Source organism: Sciurus vulgaris, assembly GCF_902686455.1.
Source record: "Sciurus vulgaris genome assembly, chromosome: 16".
NCBI classification, from domain to species: Eukaryota; Metazoa; Chordata; class Mammalia; order Rodentia; family Sciuridae; genus Sciurus; species Sciurus vulgaris.
This window is the reverse complement of record NC_136477.1, coordinates 35,018,563-35,031,245: the sequence shown is the minus strand read 5'-3', so window position 1 is coordinate 35,031,245 and position 12,683 is coordinate 35,018,563. Positions and strand designations below refer to the sequence as shown.

The following is a 12,683-nucleotide window of genomic DNA, read 5'->3' as shown; positions in this document are numbered from 1 at the left end:
GCATGAAAACTTTCTCTGGATCACGTGTTGTATCTTCTCCAATCCCCTTTACAGTGTTGGCAGGTCCACACCTAAACCCATTCAACTGCACGAGTCTGATGTGATGGTTGATGTTGCTTTTAGTAAGAAATGAGTATAAGATATTTGTAAAATTCTGTCCTTTCTTTTGCAGTGTTTGATTTCTTCACAGTGTTTATTACCATTTCACTTCAATCTTCTGAAGTTTAAAATCATTTTGCATTTCTGTTACTCATCCAACATTTCAAAATAATTTCACCCCAAAATAAAATGTCAGATAGTATTTGTAGGTTTAAATGAACTTACCATCAGTATCCATTTTCAATGTTAATGCCTATGAAATTATAATTTCTTTTAGAGTTAATACTCCTTGTATTATAGAAAATGCAATAGTTACTAATATTCACACTCATGAATAATAGAAAACAGATACGCAAAAAATGACATGGAAATGTTGAATTTTCTGGTACTAGTGTACAATATCCATATTAATGCTAATGAACAGAGAAAATGATATTAAAGAAAAAGATATTGCTTTGTTTATCAGAGTATAATACAGGGACAATTCCTTACTAAGAAAGGCTATTCACATTAATCATTAAAGCTCCTACATTCAGATTGCAAGTAAAATGAAAGAAAAGACAAAATTAAAAAGTAACGGATATGAAGAATGATTTTACTTGGGATAATTTGTCTAGGTATACCTATGTTTTAAAGAAATATATAACATCATGTGTGTTGTAGGAAACAGCATGCTTAAAAACTTTGTAATATCTATCCTGAGAAATCTTTAGGAACTTTATTATGTTCTCAGTCAAGAAATCTTTACAGAGCACCTTTGACATACATGTGTGAAGATTTGGTGGTGAGTAGATTTAGATGAAATCCTTAACTTAGCAGAGTTTGTATTTTACTATGGAAAAACCATTAATTAAATAATCATGAATTGATATAAAATTGCAACTAGGCAAAAATCGAGAAACATGTGATTACATGGTTTAAAGCATGGAATTAGACCTAGCATCTCTGAGGAAACCACAATCAACCTGAGATCAGAGGGAGTAAGAGGTTAGCTAAGGAAGGGAAGAGCATTCCAGGTAGAGGAAGCTTCACCTGTGCAGAACCAATGACTGGAGGGAGTATGGCAAGGGCAAGGGGTTAGAGCAGGAGGTGGAATACAGAACAGAATGGATTGGAGCATGACAAGGGACAACATGATCTCTCTAGATTATATTAGGAGCTGGGTTTTTTCCTGAGAGCAATGGAGAAAGACAATGGTGGAAAAGCCATTGAACTGTCATAAAGAGGAAAATGGCACAATGAGAATTTTGTTTCAAAAATATAACTAGAGTTGCACAGTGAAGAAAAGGGATCCCATGAAATCAAAGAAACAGAATAGATGTAGTTGAAAAGTGAGCTGGAAAGAAGAGTGATTTGTATTTAGAGAAGAGTGAATAAGAATTCATATGGTAATAGTTAGAATAATTATGTGTGGTAAAGGATACATTTAGTTACAAGCTAAAAAGAAAGACTTGAGAATTATTAATCAAAAGAACTCCAAAAGAAACAGCAAAGTAGCACAAAGTAGAACCCAAATTAGTTGATCTTCACTTAATTCCTTTTTCTTACCCAGTCATGAGTGGGCCAGCAATATACTATCAGACTGTATTGGTTGAATTTATTTAGTGGATATAGTATTAAGAGCACTCCAGGCAAATATAATAAAGAATAAAACTCCAGTCTCCAGTTGATCACATACATACATTCATAAGATGGATTATCTGTTGGAGACCATGGGTAGAGACTGATCATATGTCCCCGATGCTTATCATAATAGGAGCAGATGAAAGTGAGAGAAGATGGATTTGGTTTAATAGAGTGAGGAAGGGCATTGCAACCTTTTGGACCAAATAAAATTGTGGCAGCACAAATGATTTTTCATAAATTATATTTCCCCTTCAAAGAGATTGGTGACTTCTATTATGATTGCAAACATGGCTTGAAACACATTTAAATTACTCTTAAAACAATAAAACCAAATAGGAAACATAATGGGTAGTATCGAAAATGGAAAAAAACAATCATTAATTATGTTTTCCACATCTATACCTTTTATCTAAGCATCCCTGTGGCTTAGAGAAAGTTATAATAATTATAAAATTATTCATTTTAATTAATACAGTGCCCTCAAAAAGTCCTGGCCAGGTGCCCCTCACTTTCACGCAATAAATCTGGCCTTAATTAAAATAGTGTGTATCTTGTGATAAAGTGAACATGAAGGGAACCTTGAAGCAGAAGGAAAGGAAGTGGAGGGACGTCTTCAGATAGGTGCACACACGTTCCTGCTTATCCCCGGGAGGGCAGGAAAGTCCGCTGAGCCACCTTTCATTTTTTTTTTTTTTCTGTAAATGTTGTCTTTGCTCAAAATTCTGACACCCCAGCATTGCCCCATGTAGAAGGAAAATGTGAATATCATCTAAAGATTTAACAAGAAAGGAGAAACACCCATGATGAAAAAGCCAGAGGGAAAAAATAAGAGTGTGTGTGCTCAAGAGCTAAAGGATTGCCCCTGCTAATCTCCCTGACTTTTAGCCTCCCCTGTTGGGAGCCTCCTTATGGTGTGCAGAAGGCTGAATAGTAAGAGCAGACTCAAGTGCCATCCGGGCTTGAGTGCAGAGTCCATTATATGCTGTGTCAGACAGTTTTGACAAATGCACCAACAAAATCAAACCTTTTATCAATTTAAAAGTAACCTTGTCACAGTCATCTGTCAAACTGTTCAGATACAACTAAAGGCAAACAAGTCATCATGCACTCAGGGTAACCAAGTAAATAAGAAAAATGTGACTGGGAATGTTTTTGAGTTCTTTCTTGCTGTGTCATTGAAGATTTAAAAGTTCCTTCTAATCAGACCCAAGGATATTTATTAGTAGTTTTCTTCTGCAAGTCAGACTCCAATTACATAGCTGCTTTTGAGGTGTTGTAAATCTGTGTGGTGGCATATGTGAGCAGGAAGTGAATCCAGAATCCTTGGAATCCTGTCTTGGCATTTTTTAAATGAGAATGTCTTAAAGATCCAAATGTGTATTTGGGTTCCTTGAGTCAGCACGGATCTGACACTTGATTACATGTGTTAATTCAGATTTCGACACTACCTTATTTGCCAGTTGTTTATTATAAACCAAACAAGTATTTGGTTAGTAATTAATAAATAACTGTCATTAAGAATGCAATCATCACTATACATATATTATTGCAATATTAATTATGTATTGCAGGCCATATGCTATGTTTTTATATCATTTAATATTCCAAACGACCTATGAAGTGAGAATAATAATTTGTGAATAATAGTTGAGTAAACTGAGGCTCAAAGAGGTTGAGGAATTTGTTCAAGTTTTTGTAGCCCCCAGTATCCAAAATCTGGCTCCAGTATCAAAGCCTTTATTCATAACAACTAAAACATTCATAAAATAAGAACATAATTCATGGGTTCTCAAATATGAGACTGCCCATAAGAATCCTATAGGGAGTTTTAAGAAGCAGGAGGTCTGAACCTCATCTTTCAGGGATTCTTGTTTAACTAGTATGGGGTCAGCCTGGGCATTAGAGGTGATAAAAGCCTACTCAGATAATTCTAATATGAAACAAATATTATTAATATGTCCACCCTGAAGTTAAAGGTGCACATGCTAATTAGAAAACATAATTTAATCCTCTATTTCAACTTACTCTGACTTTCCAAGATCTGGCAATTTCATAGGATCTACCATTTTGCTTTCAATTAACTGGAAGATTTAAACATACATTTTATTGACAATTTGGGGGGATGCATTTGATTTTTTGATCACAAAACTAAATTTTCTCATTAGGAACTTGGGAAAATCAACTCCAGGAATAGGTCCCTCTAAGTGATTTAAGTGGTATGCTTGAGAGAATCTTATTCCCCTTCATCACGTAATTTTCATAAATCTTTCTTCAACACTGTAGTTTTTTCAATAATGTTTGTATTTAATTAATGATTTGGCAGGAAACTTTCTGTTTTGATTCATGTTGCTTAATTTCTATGTATATTTACATTTTTCTTACTGGTCATAGTCTGGTGAACAAAAGTGAATCTTAAAGAACAATCCACATCTTCTAGCATTTGGGGCATTCTAGAGATTATTATTTGATTTTTGACCATTCATTATTTTATTACTTTGATGAGAATGTTCTGTGGAATGTATATGTCTCTCATACGCTATTGGAAAACACATTTCTTTGAATTGCTCATAACTGAAATGCTGTTCCTTTTATCCTAAGGAACAAAGAAGCCAAAATAAAAATGAAACTATGAGCACATCACTTACCAGAGTTTACCATAGTGGTAGCACAAAAGAGTTGGCTGACTCTGGGGGTGCCAAGCGAAGATCCAGAGCTTGGGGAGCAGTGGGGTTCCAGGTAGTCTTCATGGTGAATGCCTGGGAGTCCGAGGGACTCGAGGTTGAAGGGGCAGGATCTGGCAAGTCCCGGTGGCATCCTGGGTTTCAGTTGGTCCAGTGATTTTAAGATCGACAGATATACTTCACTCTTTGTAATCCTTATGTGATCTGTCACCCTGTTGAGCCCTCTTCTATTCTCAAAACTTGCTGCTTCCACCATTGTCACTCTCCTCCTTTCTGGGTTTTTCTCTACCTTTTAGAGATCCTTCTTTGTAGCTTCTCTACTTCTATCTGCCTCTTGCACATTTTGGAGTTTTCTGGTAGTTGAACCCGTCCTATTCTTAGTCTACAAACTATGGACTCCATACTATGTAAATAACTTCAGCTATTCTGGTGATTGTTAAATCCACAAATCCAACCCAAGAAATCTTTTTTTTAAGCCCTAGATACATATCTCACTAATCTCTAGACAATATCAACTTGATATCCCCAAAGCTATTGAACTCATTATTCAAAGAGGTTTATTCCTAGACCTATTCCTTTGGTAATGGTCTCTTTCTTCATGAATGGTACCAACATCCACTCTGTCATCCAAATATTAAAAAAAAAAAAAAAAAATTAGGTCACTCTTTTCCCCAAACTGTGGTCAATTCACAAGGGTATATAAATTTTACCTTCTTGATGTTTATGATACCCAACATCTCTTTTGCTTCACTTCTATCATGAGTTCATTTACTTATTTCAAAGTATTTATTAAATGTCATCTATGTATCAAGGTCTGTAGATAGATATATTTTTTTCTTTTTTGGAACTGGGAATTGAACTCAGGGGCACCCAACCACAAAGCCACATCCCCAGCCCTATTTTGTATTTTATTTAGAGACAGGGTCTCACTGAGTTGCTTAGCCCTCACTTTTTGCTGAGACTGGCTTGTGATCCTCCTGCCTCAGTCTCCTGAGTCCTACAGTTTTATATTAAGGACTGGAAAAATCTCTTCATAGAATTTATATTCTAATGGAGAGAGATGATGCATGAATGAAGGAATAATTAAAACATCAGAATACAGAAATGCCATAAAAATCTGGTTGAAATAATGAGTAGGAGGTTTGGGACCAAGTGTCCCCTTTAAGGTAAGGTTTCAATTTCAAGAAGGAGCTCCCATGGGTTGTCAGCTTGGGAAGCTGGGTTTCCACTTTGAGGACGCTGGGGCACCAATTTAAACTAAGGCCACTTACCATCTCTATTTTGAGGTACACCCATTACAATGCTATGTTCAAAAAAGCAGAATGCATCAAAAACAAAGAAGAAAGGAAAATAACACCAATCCCAGTAATGGACCACCTGTCACCCCAATGTGAAAGGTCTGCGTTGGTGGGGTAACTCTGATGCCCAGGATCTCCAGGGGACCCAGTTACTGCCAGCTCCCAGGGTTCCACCAAGGCTTCACTACCTTTGAAGAAAATCTTCTGAACTTTCAACACTATTTATGAGTCAGGTTTTGAAATTCCTTATCCTGTCCACTATACTAAGGTAAGGGTTAATAATAAGGGTTGACACCGAGGTCAGACACCATTGGGCGGAGCTAGCTGGCCCGCCTGACCCGCATCCTGAGGTGGGTTGCCATTGCTGAGCCTGCCTGCCTGCCCCCCTACTGCGGAGGGACACTGCACTTGCCTCTGTGCTGACTCAGTGCACCCTCGTTAGGGCTCCCCAGCTTCTTTGGAGGCTGGTGCAGGCATTTTGAATGACTCCTGAGGGCGCGGCCATCATCATGCGAAGGGCAGCTCCCTTCCTGAGACACATACAGGAGACTGGAGCCCCTTTGACAGGACCCAGAATCAAGAAGAGGAGGTATTGAGAGACTTGGGATTAACTCAGAGCAGCCGGGTGAGTCTCTTCCACTGGGTGAAGCTCTCTGGACGGGTCAGTAGTCCCGGAATGCAGGGAACTTCGTGGAGGAGAGTTGCCCAGTGAGACTCCCTCACTGGAGCCGTGAACCCAGATAACCAGGAGCATTGTAGAGGAGGACCGCCCAGCAATAGGCTTCAGTGCAGAGAGAGGGTCCCAGGCCTGGGCAGGAGGTCCAGTCCCCAGGGAATGTTGCAGAGGAGGGCTGTTCAGAGAGAGAGTCCCTCATAAGGCCAGGACCCCAGACGAGGTGGTAGTTCCAGGCCCCAGGGAACGTTGCAGAGGAGGGCTGCCCAGCCAATGTGGTAGTTCTGGAGCAAAGGGAACTTCTCGGAGGAGAGCTATCCAGCGAGAAGTCCCCACTGGGTGAGACTTCCTCGCAGGGCAAGGCTTTCCCACTAGGGTGGTAGAACCAGAGACACAGGCCCAGACCAGCCACGCCCCAGCCCATAGTCTAGTCCCCCTTTTGACTGACCATTGGTCAACAAGTGGAGGCGCCTCTTCCCACCAGCAGGAAATATACCCCACCTGAAGGCCACCACCCCTAGAGGGGCAGCTTCCTTGTGTATCACTGCATTATCAAGTTCCTCCAAGACTTCAGGCTACTGAAGGCTAGGAGGCAAGTTATTAGAAATCTACAGGGACACTAGAAGCCCATAGCGTTTCACTACTAGGGGGGTAGATACTTGACCAATATGAGAAAACAAGGGAAGAAAATGTCCCAAACAAACATAGATGCTACATCAATAAAATCCAATGACAGCATGACAGAAGAAATGTCAGAAAGGGAGTTCAGAATGTACATAATTAAAATGATCAGAGAAGCAAACGATGAGATGAAAGAGCAAATGCAGACTTTGAATGATTGCACCACTCAACAGTTAAAAGAGCAAATGCAGGAAGCAAAAGATCATTTCAATAAAGTGTTAGAGATACTAAAAATAAACCAGATAGAAATCCTTAAAATGAAGGAAACAATAAACCAAATTAAAAACTCAATAGAAAGCATAAACGATAGGATAAAACACCTAGAAGACAGAACCTCAGACATTGAAGACTAAGTATTGAATCTTGAAAACAAAGTTGACCCAACAGAGAAGATGGTAAGAAATCATGAACAGAATCTATAAGAATTATGGGATATCATGAAAAGACCAAATTTAAGAATTATTGGGATTGAGGAAGGCTTAGAGAAACAAACCAAAGGAATGAACAATCTATTCAATGAAATAATATCAGAAAATTTCCCACATCTGAAGAATGAAATGGAAAATCAAGTACAAGAGGCTTATAGGATTCCAAATATACAAAATTACAATAGACCCACACCAAGGCACATTATAATGAAAATACCTAACATACAATTTCAAGGAGGTATCAGGCAGGTGACATTCAAAAGGAAGAACATTAGAGACACATGTAAGACGTTGTAGAAAACCTGAAGTTGGAAATGAGCTTGGTGTAGTCCAGGAACATGAAGAAGTTTAGGTGTTCTTGTATGAAGAATTGATTTTAGAGGAGCATAGAGGAGAAACAAGGAAATACTCAAAGAGGCCATTGTGGAAGTCCAGAAATGAGGTGGGATGGCTTGGAGTAGGATCACAATGGTGGAGGGAGTTAAGTGTATCTGATTCATGATTTATTTTGCAAACAGTTTTGAGAGAATTCACTGATGAGTTCAACAGGAGAGGAGGATTAAGGGAAAGGGCCATAAGGGATTACTCCTCAAAATTTGGTCTGAGCAACAAACAAGGGAGAGTATGGAACCATTTAATAAAATGAGGCAGATTGCATAAGGAACAATTTTGAAGGAAAGAAATCAAGAGTTTTCCTCGGTCTAGTTATTTTGAGACTCTATTAGACATCTAAAATATTTTCCTTTGCAACCAATGAATTTAGGGGTTACAAAATAAGAGAATGTTGACAAAAAGCACATAAGATATATATGACTCCAGTTTTCAATATAAAGGTCAGAGTAAAAGATATAGAATGGGAGTTATATGAATTATGAATGGCTTTTAAACCTGTCATATCAATGAGATCATATTATTGTACCTAAGATGCACTAGACACTGTTTTCCATGTGAGTACTTGGTATGCATGTGTTCGTTTTCATTTCCCCATGTTAATTTCCACGTTATTATTGAGAAACCAGTAACACAAAGAAGTTGAGTGACTCTCCCAAGGCCAAACTGCTGGCAATTGTCAAGTCCAAGGTTAAGTTAGAGAGTTTAATGACTGTGTTGAATACTATAGAGGAATCAAGAAATATGCCAAAAGAAGAGTTGCTTGGAAACATCAAGGCCATTGACCAACTTCATCAGGAAAGTTTTGCAGAGACAGAAGCTGAAGACCATTGTAGGGAGTATTTCTGAGTGTGCACCTGACAGTTCTTTCAAGTGGAAATGCTCATCTCCCCTTTGTGCCACAACTATACCTAAATAGTCACCTTTGGTGCCATTTCCCCCAGTCTTTCTGATTTACTCTATCCCCCTTTTTCTCTTCCTCTCTTTCTCTGTAGCTATGTTTTTTCTCTCTCCTTTTTTTCTGTTCATCCTGTCTCCCTGTCAATTTCTTCTTTCCTACCTGAAGACTTTTGAGGACAATAGATCGGTCTTGTTCATTTTGTACCCCTCGTTCCTACCATGTTACCAAATACTTAAGTGGCAAATGACAAATATATAATAACTGAATAAAGCTCATATTTATCAGTTATATTACAATAATTTTATTGGGCATATAAAACTTGTTCCAGTGTAGACTTCGACTTAATAGTAGGAAATATAGCTAGGAATAGCATTTTTGTCTTGGATACTACATCCAATATAATTCCTCTGGAGTGAAAGAAGAAAGGTTTTGAATATGACTCTCTTATATTGTGCAGATCTCAAGTGGAGTTAGGGAGGGCGACACCAGGATAACTTGAGCCACACATATTAAAGGAACCAAGTAAAGATCAATACCTCTTACTCACTACAGCTGCTGAGACAAGAAATAACCATTTATTCTTTCCTGAGCCATCAGGTTTCAGCTGTCAAACAGATCACAGTGTTCCACTGACTCTGCTAATTCCATGACTAAGGCAAAGTAATTTGGTCTCATTGAATGTTTGGTGGGAAAAAATAATTCTTTTTTTTCTTTCTCTGCAGTTTGCCTGCAGAACTCTCTTTGCGATGACTTTGGGGAGCACAAAATAAGAGAATGGTTTTGAGAAAGCATACAAAGCATACCTGTATATTTGCCATATTAAAGCAATAACCTTTTATCTGAAAATTGGCAGTAGTATGATCTATATATATAGTTTAGTCATATGACTGAGATTAAGCTCTAAGTACAAATTATTATTTAAAGGAAAACTAAAATTCTTCTTTTCTGTTATCATATTCATTACATCTCTAACACCAGTAGCCTTTGAGAAATGAGAACTTTATTCACATAATAAATATGTCCGTATTATTTTAGCAAGTAGATTTAATTTTTTAAATCAGTATTATTAAGGAATAAAATCAAATGCACTCATTTTAAGTGTAGGATCTGATATGTTTTGGCAAACATATACTTCTAAGGAGCCTCCCAAAAAATCCAGATCTGAAACCTTCCCCCCATCTGTAAGTTTTAAAAAAATATAACCATATGCTAGGAAGTTCACAGTTTAACATCATCCTACTAACAAAACAAAGAGGCAGCTTGATACATGAGGGTAGCATGTAATACTGAGTCAGTTGTGAGCTCTAATTACCTATTTTCCAGCAGTGGATCCTTGACCAAGTCATCTAGACCTCATGAGCCTCACTGTGCCTGGTACATATAAAGTGTCTAATAAATGCCAGTTAAAGTTATTCACTTGTGCAAATGGAAACAATCTTTATAGCAATTCATATTTTTACATAGAAAGATTAAGTAAAATTCACCTGCAATTTTAAGGGTTCTGTTTTCAAACAAAACACATTGGGTGGTTTTTATATCATTCTGTCTTAATGACTGAGGTTGTATGGAAACTGTGGATCCTTGTATTGTTTTGTAGTAGCTTATATCATTACTGTTGTCCATTGTATAGTGCTGTGTTTTATACCATGAGCATTTACAATAACAGGATAAATACATACAATTTAGGCTGCATTTAAAATACAAAAATTAATTCAGGTGGTGTACACCTGTAAATCCCAGCCTTAGTAACTTAGTGAGACCATCTCAAAAAACAAAAAGGGCTGGGCATGGTGGCCCAGTCTGTAATCCCAACAGCTTGGGTGGCTGAGGCACAATGATCATGATTTCAAAGCCAGCCTCAGCAGAAGGTAAGCACTAAGCAACTCAATGATACTCTGTCTCTAATAAAATATAAAATAGTGCTGGGAATGTGACTCAGTGGTTGAGTGCCCCTGAGTTCAATCCCTGGTACCCCATCAAAAAAAAAAAAAAAAAAAAAAAAAAAAAAAAAAAAAAAAGGACTTTAGTTCAGTGGTAATGTGACTCTATTTCAATTTCCATGACTGTGGTGCATAAATATATCATAATAAAAGACTTTAAAAAGTAAAATGTAAGTTTTTGAAATAAAGAGATGGCAAGCATTTCAGCTCTCAGTATAAAATACATTTGGCAATATTAGTCAATATGTGTATGTATCAGTGATATTCTGGTTTGACTTATATTTTATTCCTGAGTCCACAGGTTGAGTTTAACGTCAGGTTGAGTCACTTATTTTTAAAAAGTTATCTCTTTTTCTTGTACGTTTATTAGACACCAGTATTTCTTTAAATATGTTAAATTTAGAATCAGGGAGATAGGTGCCTAATTAGTATCAATTATTACAATATTAATTTGTAAGGATATAAATCCAGATGCCTGTCAACCTTGGTTCTGGTTGACTTCTTCCTGAGAAGTTACAGAGAGCCTATTACTTCCATTCTATGTACAGTTATCCTTGTTGTATGTTCATTAGAAGGCTCATTCTCATGCCAAAAAGCCTGGGTTCGGTTCTTAAAGCTATTTTTTATCAACTGTGTGTCCTTGGACAATTTATACGACTTCTCTGTTCCTAAGCATTGCTTTCTATAAAGTCTGTATAGTAATGGCACCTTGTTTTTTTGAGTTAAAAGAATAGAATGGATTACATTCTGCTGCCATGTGTAACTAATTAGAACTAATTTAAAATGAATGGAATGAATTTATATACAGAAAACACTTAAATATGGTCTGTCAGGGAGTGAGTACTCAAAAAGTTATTTGGTTATTTTGTTCAAATGATTTCTTGCTATGTACTAAAATCAGGCATTGCAACATATTATTCAAAGTAGTTTCCAACTCTGGTGTTGTGAGATTCTTTAATTCTAGACTCTATGTGTATAATCACAATTAACCTTTCTTACTCAAGGCACAGACCTCTGTTTTTGATCTGCAGACTTCCATACATGAGTTTCAAGGCATGAGCCTCACGTTACTTTGTTACTTTCAAGATTGAACCTTGCTGATTCTTGCACAGGAATCCTGGGAAGGCAACCAAGTTCAAGATAAGGAACGGACCTGTTTCTCATGCATGTTTCAACATCACAGGGCAAGCCAGAGACAAAATCTGTAGATGACCAAGTGTCTCAATTCTGAACAAGGGTGCAGTTGAGGTGAACTGGCTGATCACTATCATCACCCATGTGGACTTTGGATATTAGGTGTCCTTAGGACACATTCACAACCACAAACCAGAAAAAGACTGTAAGCAATTCAAGTAAGAATTAGAAAAGAGGTTGCTGGAGAATTCTGAACAACTCCCTGATTTCAAAATTTAAGAGGAGTCATCCTGCACTAATATTGAGTGACAGCTCTGAGGAAGGACAGGAGGCGCGTTTCCAAAGAACACTTTCAGGTCAGGACCATTTCGTCTGAGCAGAAAGTGATTTTCAGTGGGCCGTTAAATAAACAGTCTGCTCTTGGTTCTCTGCCTCTCTACGTGACTCTCTTTTTCTAACTCTGAAGCAAAAGGGTAGGATTTATGAGGTTACAACTTCACACCAATTCTGTGCAAGATTAATGCATTTGTAGTCAGTCCATGTTTGGATTTCAAGGAAAAGGACAATTATAGTGAGATCTGACATTTCAGTGAATGCTTTGTAGCAGGTATTGTTACAGGCACTTTACAGGTAGAATGATCCACTCTTTCTGGTGTGCACAGACTGTACCGGTATTAGTATGAAAGTTCTATATCCTGGACAAACTTCAATCTCAGACAAATCAGACTCTATTTTAAAAAGTATGTAATTATAAAAGTCCCTCCATTTTCAACCAGGTTCCATTATTCTCTCTTGAAACCAAGGGAACCTGGGTACCTCAAGAGGTGAAGTA

At 37.6% G+C, this 12,683-nt stretch overlaps 1 protein-coding gene across 9 annotated transcripts in view; it reads left to right on the top strand.

Moving 5' to 3' along the window:
* RBMS3 (RNA binding motif single stranded interacting protein 3) overlaps nt 1-12,683 on the top strand; it is a gene marked incomplete at its 3' end in the record, with an annotated part of 684,132 nt that overhangs the window by 136,691 nt on the left and 534,758 nt on the right. The window lies entirely within an intron of this gene.